We start from the raw sequence: 13,492 nt of genomic DNA on the forward strand, positions 1-13,492 counted from the left end.
ATTAATTGTTAGGGATTACTTGTTACTGTTTTGTTATGTTTGTTACTTAATGCTAAAACGGAAATCAAATCAAATGTAGTTTGTTGTTGAATGATAATTTTTGTTGCTGAATGCTGTTGGTAGTATTCATTTTGTGCTGCTATTAATTTTCTGGTGGTGCTGCTGCTGTTTTTAATTTTGTGAATGATTCATTAATTTCAGTTATGGATGATAGTATTAACCTGTTGTTTTATGCTATTAATTTCAATGAAAAATTTGCCACAGATGTTGAGGGACTCTTAAGCTTATATGAAGCTTCACATCTTAGGATTCATGGAGAAGACATATTAGATGAAGCTCTTCGATTCACCTTAAATCCATTACTCTTATGAACGTTATTTTGTTTTATTTTATTTTTCAATTTGATGATATCTTTGATCTTTGTTTCCTATGTTTGTTGGTGTTTGTTGATGGCCTGGAGTTTTGAGCTGTTTGTTAGATGAGTTTAGTTGCGATTTGATAATTGTTATGTTTTGAGAAGGTTTGGTTCAGTAATTAGGTTGAGCTTGAGTTTAGATTGTGATAAATTTTGATAATTTTTATATTTTGAGAAGGTTTGGTTCGGTGATTAGATTGAGCTTAATTGTAGAAGAGGTCTTGCTACTCAGTTGTAAGATTGTAGAGTATTAACTTATTAAATGATTAGAATTGCATTTTGTTTGAGCAGTGTTGACCTATTAAATAGTATTCAGTGATTGGAATTGCATTTTGTTATAGATGGTGATGATTTTCTTATGGAATGACTAAGTTTGTATTAGACTACAAACATGTGTTAGGCATTTATTTATAATTTATTTATTATTTTATTATTAAATGGTTTTTCCGATTAGACCGTGGTTGAACCGGTTGAACCAATAAACCAGTGAACCAGTGACTAAAATGATTCGATAACTGGTTCGATTTTTAGAACCTTGAGTAAAAGAGTTAAGGCACGAAATAGAAATGGGTTGAAATGGGAATCGGTTTGGGAAATAAGAAATATTGTGGTCTTCTTTAATATCAAACAGAATCCTAACAAGGTGTCCAAAGGCACCAATGGGAGACATGGTCTTTGGTCTCATCCATGAAAATTGGGAATGATGAATACCATCGATTGGAGTGTTAGGAACTTTAGAATCAGAAGTTGTGAGTCGAGGTTCAAGAACAGGTTTGAGCCACAAATTTACAATCCAGAGGGGACCAAAAGGGTTTATCAAAGGATTTCCTTGTCGAATTTCACCAACAATCAAGGAAAGTGTTTCATAAAGCTGACCCAGAATCAAGGCAGGAAGGTCGATGAGTTTTTTGTGATGAAGCATAACAGCCAGGGACAAGTAGTTGTTCTTTTGAATTTAGATTTATTTTGAGCAGAAGACAAAGGAGTTGAGCCAAAGTAAGAGAAAAGCTACATGCTTGTCAGAAATAGAGTCTTCATCAGAACCCATGTTGTTTTAAATGACGCTTGATATGGAGTTCGAGTTGAAATTAATGTTAAAAGCATCCTCAAGGTAATCGGTCGACCATGATACGAATTCACCATTGAGTGGTAAGCCGTTTAGGGTCGAAATGTCCATCAGAGTCAGACCCAACATTCCATATGGAAAATGAAAGTTATTAGTGGCAGAACACCAAAAGTATAAACTAGCTCCTAGTAAATGAACAATGTAAGAAAGGTTGAAGGTAGCTAATTCTAAGGCATGCACAATATTCAGAAATTCATACATCAGTTTATACAAAGGTGCAAGTCAAGACATCCAGGGCGAAAAAAAGGGGCTCAAATCCCTAGGGGGAACAATTCTAAAGACTCGACCAGCAAAGTATGAACCCTTAACATTCTTGCAGAAAACCAATGGTAAATCCTTTGGGTGTGATGGAAAGAAAGAAGAAATAGAATCAAATTATTCTTGGGCCTAAGAAGGAATCCATTACTCCATTAACTGAGAATGGCAGGAATATCCGACGACACCAGAGATCAGAGGTCTCTGCCTTTGGGTTTAGGGCTCTCAAAGCTCCATTTTCGTTGTAGAACTATGCCACTTTAGCCATTAATAGAGGAAGGGGAATGACTTTATAACCTTCCTCACGAGGATGAGGAGCAGCAACCATGGTTGCCGAAGAAGAAGCAGCAGTAATAGCTAGCAGAGAACTTAAGTAAGGCATATACTGGGAAGCTATGGAAGACATGTTGTTTAGTGAGAAAAGAGATTAGGGTTTTCTAAGGATAAGGTTTTTGAAAATTGAAGATTATTTGATTGCAAAAGTAATGATGGAGTGAGGAGTACTCTATTCAAGAAACGGCTCATTAAAGCCTAGGGAACGTTATGTATTCCAAGAAAAGCGCGTGTCATTTTGAAAAGGTTGCACATGCCTGGTACAAGGAATATTAAAACTTGTATTTTTGAATAAAATAAAAAGTTTTAAAAAGGGAAATTTGTTGGTAAAAAAAGAGTTTTTCTCGACAAGAAGGCATCTTGACTGCCAATGGTTTCGACTACAGAAGCAGAAATAGGCAAGCTAAGTCAAAGAAAGATGGTACAAAGAACGTCGAAGGCAAAAGTTAGTTAGCAACTTTCCCTGAGCATCAAGGCTTGCTGCTCGACCTTCAAGTTAAGTCAAAGACATGGATGTGAGATTTGAGGAGCAAGTTGAAGAAAACGTGGGACTTGAAGACCAAGGAAGACGTGGGTGTCAAACTTGGGGGTCAATATTCTTGATAGTCAAGGCAATGTCATGACCGATAAAAAGGGAGAAGTATGATAGTGGACAACGTGCTCAATGACAAGACCATATCCATGGCCTATAAATAGTAGAAGCTCAGAAGAGTTATAGGACTTCAATCAAAAACACTAGATCATCACAAAAACTCATAAAATTCCTAGTCTCCGCGACGCAACGAAAAAACAAAGTGCAAGTGCATGTGAGTATTAGAAGTCAACTTGTTACTTGTTTTCTTTTGTTTATTTGATTAGTTGTCTTTCATTTCTTTATATTTTGTCATTATTCTCGTTTCTTTACGATTTAATTTTATTTTTCATTGTTTTTAACTTATTTATTTATTTATTTATTTATTTATTTATTTATTTTACCATTTTCAATATAAATTTGTCACTAGTAATTTTGACGCAAGTCACTTCGACATTATTACTAAGAAATTTTCGGATTGAGCTCACTCTTTTTAATAGGAATAGTATCTTTTTCCCGAATTGAGATCCTGATACAAGCTCGATTCGACCCCCTATCGAGATATACCAAAAATTGAGTGAAACACATATAAAGAACAATTGTCATTGTGTCCAACAACACCTTAGTGTTATTTGTCTACTTTCTGTCAGGAGTTGAAATTCTATATTAGATTGTTGATATCTTCACCTAACACTACCGAAACGCGGTGATTAGCCATGAAAAAAATCATGACTAAAACCAAGAAAATTCGTGGCGATTAAACATTAATAACGAATACATATCCGTGGCTAACAAGGGCGACACTTTTTTAGTTAGCCACGGTTTTCGGCATGTTAGGCACACTTTTGTGATCCGTGGAGACATTTGAATAGCCACGATTTTTACATTATTGTCCACACTCTAAACCATGGCTAAATGACAACAATGTAACCAACAAGTATAATTTTGCAACAATTTTTTTCGTGGCTAATATTGGTAGGCTGGACTTTTTTGCCACATTTTTTCTGTGGCTAAACATTGTTAGGTTATTTAGCCATGGTTTTTTCTGTGGCAAAAAAAACATGTACAAAAAATATTTGGCAGGCCGGGTTTTTTTCCACGCTTTTTTCCGTTGCCAATATTAATGGGCTATTTACCAACACATAAATCCATAGCTAATTTTTTTAATTAAAAAAACTCTCAGCCACAATTACCAATTGAATATATTTTTTTAAATTGTTATTGCATATATTTATTTCTATATATATACTAACATGTTAAAAATATTTTATAATAATAAAAACTATGAAAGCAACGATAATAACTATTAAAACAAAAAATAGCAAACTAAGTAATAACGGTAGAGCATATGAATTGTTCATATATATAGTAAAAAATAACAAAAACCAATTTCTATGATTCTGTACGACAAAAAATAAAAGTATCTCTAATAACAGTGTAAACTAGATATAAATTATTATTAAAATAAACATGACATGAGGTGCATCAATCCGACTGAATGTGTGGCACAGAATCAGAGAAGGTAGGTACATCATCACCGTACTTATGTTGTAGAAATTTGTGGAGAGCTGCCACTTGATTTTTAGCTTCTTGAAGTTGCCTCTCTAAATCTGCAATAATATGCTGTTGTGAAGCACTGCTAGAACTTCCGCATATTCCCCCTCCAAAGATGCGCTTTGACTTACCAAAACCACTGGGACATGCAGCATTACTAAAACCACGTACTCACTTACCATTCTCAAGACCACAAGTTTTTCCAATTGCATCATCTGGATGAGTTAAGACTTTTGAATGAATACCTTCGATTACAACATGCTCTTGATCTTCAGGCAAATGCTCTGCTATTTTTTCCTACAAACAAATGCACATCACATTGGAGAAAAGTATTGGCATAATTAAGGCATATAAAAAAATATACAGCCATCTAAAAAAAATTCAGACCCTCACAACTAATCGTTGTCCTTCTCCGCTTACATAACTCTCATTTTTCTTTAGAAAAGTTGATACAACAACCTCGCTTCGACATACAGGCCTTCCCAATTTTTTCTCCTAATACAATAAATATAATATTAAAGGTAATCACAAATTTAATTAAAACTGCTAAGTTTATAGAAATAGTATAACAGTACTAGGCCTAACAACAACAAAAATACCATCTGAGTTGGTCGTCTAGAATTGTTTTTACTTCTACCGGCATGTGAAACTATAAGCTTCTCACAATTTATGGCATTTTGTAAACATTGTTTCTATGATTTTCAAGAATAAGAAACTAGTAAATAAATGTTACCAGATATCCATAATAAATATTCAATAAAAAATAAAAAAACATAGATTAAGTATTTACCTTTGTTTTAGGGTCCATATAATGATCCACAAAAGCAGTCTATTCAACAGGCGGTATGTCTGAGGGATTCACAGTCAGAATTTCTGCCTTTCTTTTGTTAGGAAAGAAGTATTCTCCTCGTAAATTATACTTATGGGCCTTTCATCTATCACCTAAGGTCCTCAGAGCCCATTTGACGCCAACAGCATAATCAAACTCAAAATTTTTGCTTGAAATATTTTATAGAGGAATCAGTTATTAAATGACAACAAATTAATAAAAATGCACATCAAAGTGAAATAAACTTACTTCAATAAGTTTCCACTGTCTTTTTGTGTTATCTTCTGGCATCTTATCCCATCTTTTGATTGATATGGGACAAAATATAATTCGACGAGCTACTTGACCAAGAAATCTCACAAACAGGTTCGAGCTGTTATCTCGACCTTGTCCATCTGCATCCAACTCCATCATAACTTTTTCACTTTTTTTCAAGGCTCAAACTTGAATCGCTGTCATCTTGCGAGTGATCATTTCTCCAGTAGAGGTGTCTGAATTAATAGAAGAACGTCAAGTCAAACTAAACCAAAATTAAAAAGAGAAAAACAAAACGGCATAGATGACAAACTTAAATTTATCAAATTAATTGCACGCATATATATCACTAATTAATCTAAATTGCATACTAATCTAATCTAAATTGCATACACATATCGGTACCAAACTAAATATAGTATTGACAATAAAAGCACGGTGGGTTGGTAAGAAATTGTCTCTAGAATCCTAAACTTACCAATTAAACAAGTGCGGCTTTAATGAAATGAGAAATTAGATTATATGGTTCAAAGTTTCGTTACACTAAATGAGGTTATCAACAAAGTAAACATGTATATTGCTAGTTTGTCCATGTATGATTAATCAAGATAAAAATAACATTATTAAAACAAAGTGTATAACAACAAGAACTAATTCAAGGCCAAAAATTCCGACCACAACCAGTTACATTTTTATCCCACATATGACTTTTTCTTGATCATTTATAAAATGTATACATACTACAAGAAAAAACACTATATCACAGTATCCAATAATTTTAAAATATATTTATAGTTACACAAATCCAAGAGAAGGCAGGAAAAACACAAATATGCTTTGTGCAGAGCAAACAGAGAAGGAACCAAAACTAAAGAGAGCAAAAACTGAGTTGTGCAAATTAAAAAATAGGATGAGAAAAAAATCAGCCAGCACAAGTATAACTTATAAAAAATAAAATCAACCACCATTGGGCTTTGTCTATAAACTCAATAGAGATTGGTGAAATTAAAAAGCATCTACTAGAAGAACACATAAATCGGCAATACAAACGGATCTGATTTGGCAAAGTGGCCACCTAATAAAAAAACTAAATACTCTTAACTTACGGTGAACTAATTGGAGCAAATTAAAGGACCACATGATTTTAGGATAGTGGACTAGAAAAATAAAGTAACTAGATTTAGTCACATATTGTTATTTCGGTAAAGCTAAACTAAAAAATGAAAATAAAAACTGGGAAAAAAATCTATCATTTAATGTTAAAAGACACTGCTGCTCAAGATATATAGATCAAGACATAAACAACAACATTAGGGATTTGGTAACCATTTCAGCTGAAATCAGTTCCGGACTCCGAGATGATAACGCCTCTTAATTTGCTTAAAAAGATATTAAAAAAGCTATAGTGTAACATATGTATTTTATTTTATAGGAGGATTCGGATGACAAAATTTGACACCAATACTATTTCCTAGTTGCTCGAAAAGAGAAGTTAGAGTTTGAATAAACCTACCTTTGACCTTCACAAGCAGTGACTCATTTTCATCTCTTTTATTCTTACGTGCAGCAGGTTCTGATAGATCAATACCACTTTGATTTAACATCTCCGTCTCTGAAAATTCATCCCCATCATCATTTAGACTTATTTGTTCCAAACCGTCTTCCGAACTAGAGTTTATGTCTTCAATTTGTCTTTGTAGCTCTTCAAGGATTGATTGTCCGGAAATATTATGTTTATGCTTTGTAGTATACTAAATGCCTGCAACAAAAAGTCATAGACAGCGTAAAAAGAATTCAGAAAAAAAAAAGTTAAATAAAATAGTGAGATAAAATAGTTCATATAATTGAAACACAATAAGTCAAACAACATAAAAAGAGTTTCATAAATGTCTCTACATTTAACTAAATTAAACAATACTAAGCATAATACCAATACAGCATATTCAGTAAGTCAATCATAGAGCATATTTAACAAGTCAAACTTAAATTCAAATTCAGAATATTTCCAAAGTTTCATCATTAATAATTGAAAGAAATCACTCATGTCCAACCATACTAAATCAGATGATTTCCTGCTTAGAAACTAGTAAATATATATTTGGTTCGATTGGATAATGTTCCTCCGACCTTCTATAATCTCTTAAGTTTTAAACCCAAGCATGAACATCAAGAGTAACAAATCATATAACTAGATTCAAGAATATATGATCTATGAGGAATGCCGCAAGATAATGCCTATCTTATGAGCAATGTGAATAAAGTTAACTATGTAAGTGCTACTGAAAATTACAATTTGTGCCCCATGAATGATAAATTATTTAAGGTCTTCTTGGTCAAGATTTGAGTAGTTTGTCGTGATCATGCAAGAGAAGATAACAACAATATATAATAAAACCAAAGCTTAAATCATTAATTCGAGGGATGAAAGGAAATTTCTGCAGTAAATACAAATTTCTAAAAATATGAAAAACTATATCCACTTTTATAGTAACTAGTTTAATAGTAGTAAATTTTATACCCTTTTTAGATTAGCATTCATTTTATATCAGTAAATTGAAAAGCCCGACATGCAAAAAATACCTGTCAATGTAGTAATGAGGACTATGATTTCATTAAGTGTTAGAGATATCAATCTATTTGATCAAAACGTCACACATAAAATGCATCATGTTAGAGAGAAAATTATTGTATTAGGGATTCAAGTGCTAGGTTGCTGCTAGTCTTGTGCCGACCTTGGAGTTTCAATTGATGCTCTGTACGAGGCAGGCAATAGAAGGATAATTCCTTACAACATCAAACCAAATAATACAGACACATGCCCATTTTTAAATCCTCATTTAATCCTTTCCTTTTTTTCTGAAATAGAGACATACCAAAAGTTGATGTCGTTGACGACAATGACGTTTAGCAGTGTGACTGAGTAAGGGCTGCGACCTATGAGCACAAAGCACGACTGTGAAGGTCACCTGAAGTTCGAGGTTGGAGGCTGTCAGAGGTGCGAGGTCTGAGATCGAAAGAGGCGGCCACAGGTAGGAGGTAGAGCAGCATTAGCGAGTGAGAGCTGTGACCTGTGTGCGTGTATCACGAGTGTGGATGTTGCCAGAGGTGTGAGATCGGAGGCTGACGGGAGTGCTAGGTCTGAGCTCGAAAAGACGGCTACATGCAGATGCAGATTAGGGCCGGCGAGTGAGAGTTCGAATGAGATTCGAAATTGAAAGATAAAAAAGGGGGCGGTTTTGATTAAAGTTTGGGGTTTTGGTGCAGATTAAAGATGTAATTTGAATTAAGCTTGGTCTTTTTGGCGCAAATTCTCAAATTAAAATAAAATTATGAGTTTAGTTTCTTTGTGTATTTATAAAAAATTATTAGTGCATATATTTTTAGTAAAATTGAATTGATATTTATAATTATAGTACTTTTCTGTAAATAATAAATATAAGATAATTACATATTTTAAAATTAAATTTTATCTAATTTTTACTAACAAATTAAAAAAGATAAGATTATAGCATTGGTACCTAAAAGATAAATTCTAGAGCATTAGTATCTAAAAGATAAATATTTAAAAAAATCACATCTAAATTTACTTTTCAGTTATTTGAATTAAGTTGTGCTTTTAAATCTTTATTTCACATTTTAGTCGAAAGGTTTTGAAATTGAGTTTTAGAAATAAAAAAAAAAACTTTTTTCTAAGTTATATATAACTGAGGTTATTTTAGGAGAAATAAACTTTACTTTGGAATAATAAGTAAAAATTACTTTTAAGTTTGGCGCTAAAAATTTCCTTTATCTTATTATAGATGTTAATTTGAATTTTGTTTAGTAAAGTAACTATAATTTTTAATTTAGAGTCAAATTTACACTTAAATAAAAAAAATATTGAATTGTAAAATTTATAATCTTAAACTATATTTCAAAAATTTCACATAGTTATTAGAATTTGGAATTCTTCAACGTTGGATTAAAAAAAATGGCATCAATAAAAAAATTAGAGTAGATAGACTTAAAACTTAATAATTTTCTGCCGTTGGATGGAAAAAAAAAACTAAAATTTTGCACTTAGTTAGAAAATGAACTTCCGTGAAGTTAATTTTAATGTACTTTTCTATTAAATTAATAAAATAATAATAAATAAGTAGAATACAAAAATATAAGGGTAAAACTAAGATTTTGAATTTTAAAAGTTAAGATTCTGTTTATTAATATTGTCGTAAATCAAGGTTGGTATGCTCAATTAAAAAATAACATAAATTAAGTATATACCATTAAATAAAATTTTGCAAGTCATCAATGTCAATTTCATTCTCACAAACATTATGATTGTCTTCAGCAACATGCATTTCATCTTATTCTGGATTGTTAATGTCATCCCACACTAATGGAAATTCTTCGAGATTCTCTATTTACTGCTCATAAAATGGTATGTCCTCGACCAAAGACTCATCTGGATCCTCCTCATTCAAATCTCTCATATCATATAAATTTCTGGGTTTCATGTGACAAACAGAACACCATCCTTCATCAACTAGATCGTTAGCATAGTAAACCATTCTCGCATCTGTTGTAAGAATAAATGGCTCATCTAATTCAAGAGCACCCGTGTGTATCAATTCTGAAAAATTTACACTCGTGATCTCAAATTCATCTACCTTAATGCCCTTATTAATCGTGGTATACATTTGAAGAGATAACCCTTAACTTACCAAAATAGTCTAATTCTATTATATCGATCACTTTACTGTAGTATGTATTGTCACATGATACTGAAACAGGATTCCGTCCACAGCTAACACTAGTCGTAATTGGAGACATAACTACAGCATTATTTTGTGTTTTAAGTTCTTCATTTTTATTTACCGTGCGAAACTTGAATCCATAAATGTTGTACTCTTCAAATCTCTTTACAACATCATTAGGTCCTTCTGCAAGCCACTTGATTTCAGGAGTAATATCATCTGCATCATCAGTATATGCCACCTGCATGTGATAGATTATTGTGATTTTAAAATGCTTTCACAAATTATAATATAGAATTGGAAAATTTTTCAATAAATGTAACTAACTCACATAATCCCTAAATCACTCATGGAATTCGGTGTGCATATATTTTTCAATGAGTTTAGCTGCATTTCTTTTACCGTGGTGTAATTTGAAAATTTTACCTCTACATTTCTTGGTCAAGTAGATAATAGTTACACAATAATTACATAAAAATTATTTAAAATTTAAACGAAGATTGCACTATGAATTACTCGCGAAACTTGTCCATTAATGAACAATTTGTCAGCACATAGCGATGATCCTGTGTTTTCTCAATTGGTGTCAACAAACTGATCTTTTGCGATCGACGAGGACTTCCTCTTGCTGGAAAAATTTCAGCAAGAATGTGAGAACAGCTACTAGGAGTGTTGTAATTTTGATTGTCATTAAGATTTGGTCGGTTAAATCTTGTCTCAATCTCATCTTCCTCTAAATATCTAGAGTAGAAAGTTAGACATTCCTCCATCAAGTAACCTTTAGCTATACATCCTTTAGGTGCAGCCTTATTACAGACATACGAATTTAAATTCCCTAAAGTCCTGTTCTTCTTCTACTTCGTCGTGATTTTTCTTGTATTCAAATTAGAATTTGGGCCCAGAATTAAGCAAACACATATTACACATGCAATTGTCTAGGCTTCCCCAATGGCTTTGATGGTTCTAAATCCTTTTGCCGCTGGATTCATGGCATCTCGGGAGGCTGTAATAACTAGGGCCGCCACACTTTTAACGAGGATCTGCCACCACAGGGTTCAAGCGATTCTTGGCTCTAACTGAAGTCTCCAAATACTGGAAGGATGGACCTTTCCAGAAGCTTTTTCATCCATAATGAAGAGTGGGATTGAATGAAAGTTTTTGTTAGAAGATTCTGGTGGGTTTTTTGTTGTTCCAGTAGTCTCTGCAATCATGGTAGATGCAATTAAGGTTCACAATCATGGCAGGTGCAATTAAGCTCCATAAGTTTCAGCGTTCTTTGGTCTTCAGAAGCATTTCTAATTGTTGAAATATCTTTAATTAAAAAAGAAATACATTACTGGTGTTTTAATAAACTTTGTTGCACTAAGGATTCACGTAACTCTTTGATAAGCTTTTGTAAAATGAAACTGCTCCTTTTTTACTCTCAAAATCAAGGGGAAAGACCGAAAGAGGGAAAACATAATTGGCACGTGTTAAGTTTTTCAGTGTCACAAAAGAATAAACCATCTCTTCTGAAGTGAACAAAACTATCTTAGATCCCTTACATGAATCTATCATGTATTAGATACATACTTAGCTGAGGCATTTTATCGTGAAAATTGTCTATCTTATCTCTTAGTGTTCTGTAATTATTTTTCTCGTGTCACTAATCTTAGGGAATTTTCTCAACTAATTATGTATATATGTCTAAATTTTTGCAGTGATCATTGGGGGAATTGCCAATTTTGCAGCTTATGCATTTGCACATGCGATTCTTGTAAAAATTATCAATGTTTCTTTCTTGTTGCATACTATTGGTTATGAGCGTGAAAGCAGTAGGAACAGTCTAAAGCTTACATTTGAAGGCACAAATCAATTCAAGTACTTTCAAACCTGGTTTTTTACAATGATCGTGTTAGGATGTTCTCTTTTACAAATTAACTACTTGAACAAGGTAATCTTTGGAATCATATTTATCAGTGATGTAATGTATTCTGTTTATTGATTATTGCAAAATTAGAAACAGAGTCATCTCTGCTGTTCCTAGAATTTTCAGAATATTTTTCAGTTTTAGATGGATATGTCCATGGCTTTTTCTAAAATAAAAAAGATTATGCATTCTCCCTCTTTCAGGCTTCTGTCATGATATCACTAGCCAAATGACCATGCTTTCATTGTTTAATTCAGTATATAGCATTTTGAGAAGTTTTAAACAAGAGGCTTTGTAGTGGTTTTTCTCAATTACAATTGATTTGTCCGAATGAATAAAGCTTGAGATGCAATACTCTAGGAATGGCATGGCATCTTACTTATTCTAGTATTTCCACTGAACTCACAATAGAACTTCACCTCATTTCGGCATTCTATCTGTGAAGTGAAAATATGTTTGTTGAGTTAGCAGTTTGTGATAAGAGCCTTTCTAAGTAAGCTGTAATGCTGTTAGTTTAATCTGGAAACATTTGCAGGCATTGGACACTTTCAACACTGCTGTCGTATCAGCAATTTACTATGTCATGTTTACAACATTTACCATTTTTGCCAACATGATCATGTTTAAGGTGACTTTTACCTTTGTGCCCATTATGAATATTTTGTTCCAAACAATTGTTACTTTTGTTTAGACCTTAGAGCTGTGATACTATCTTCAAATCTAGTAGTTTGTGGAAATAAAAATGCCTCATTCAGAGTGCATGTCAACATAAAATTGAAATATAAAACATGGATGAAAAATGTGATAAACATCGCTACCTATGGTATTAACAATAAATCAATACTCTCTGGCTAGTTTTTACATAACATGGACATCTATATTTAGGCACACTGAATTTAACAAGATTATTGTGAATTTGATTAGTTGAGCCAGTGATCACTTTGCTAAAGTTACAATATAGAGAAAAATAAATCTACTTTGTTCACAATGAGGTTCTAATTTGTATTTCAATCACCAAGACTCCAAGATTATACTTTAGAATCTATTGATCTGTTTTCACATAAAATCTGTGTTAGCACTTTGCAAATAATGTTCTTCTCTACTTTGGTGGTTTATTTTTGGTGCTGTGTAGGACTAGGCCTCGCGAAATGCAGCGCAAATCGCCACTAAGTTGTGCGGCTTTGTCACGATTTTATCTGGGACCTTTCTCCTTCACAAAACTAAGGACATGCGAGAGAAACCGATACTTCCTCCCCATGTGTTCATGACTGCAGAAGACACTAGAAACATCTCAGAAGCAACTTAGAAAGTGTACTTCTTTTAAAACTTTGCTGTGCGGCAGTGATGGTCTTTTCCCCTTTAGAGAAATTTGATGAAGGTTATGCTAAATGCTCTTTCAAAGATGAAAGCTATAATGGAAAAATGATAAAGCAAAAAAGGCATCATCTTCCAAAGATTACACAAAGCATAGCTAGAAATTGTATATAGATACATGCCACAATTTAGTTT

General features: G+C 32.8%; 1 pseudogene; it reads left to right on the forward strand.

Moving 5' to 3' along the window:
* The first annotated feature begins 11,311 nt into the window (after positions 1-11,311).
* LOC130934123 (probable magnesium transporter NIPA1) lies at positions 11,312-13,289 on the forward strand (annotated as a pseudogene).
* The last annotated feature ends 203 nt before the right edge of the window (positions 13,290-13,492 follow it).

This window comes from Arachis stenosperma, chromosome 6, assembly GCF_014773155.1.
Source record: "Arachis stenosperma cultivar V10309 chromosome 6, arast.V10309.gnm1.PFL2, whole genome shotgun sequence".
In the NCBI taxonomy this organism is placed as follows: domain Eukaryota; kingdom Viridiplantae; phylum Streptophyta; class Magnoliopsida; order Fabales; family Fabaceae; genus Arachis; species Arachis stenosperma.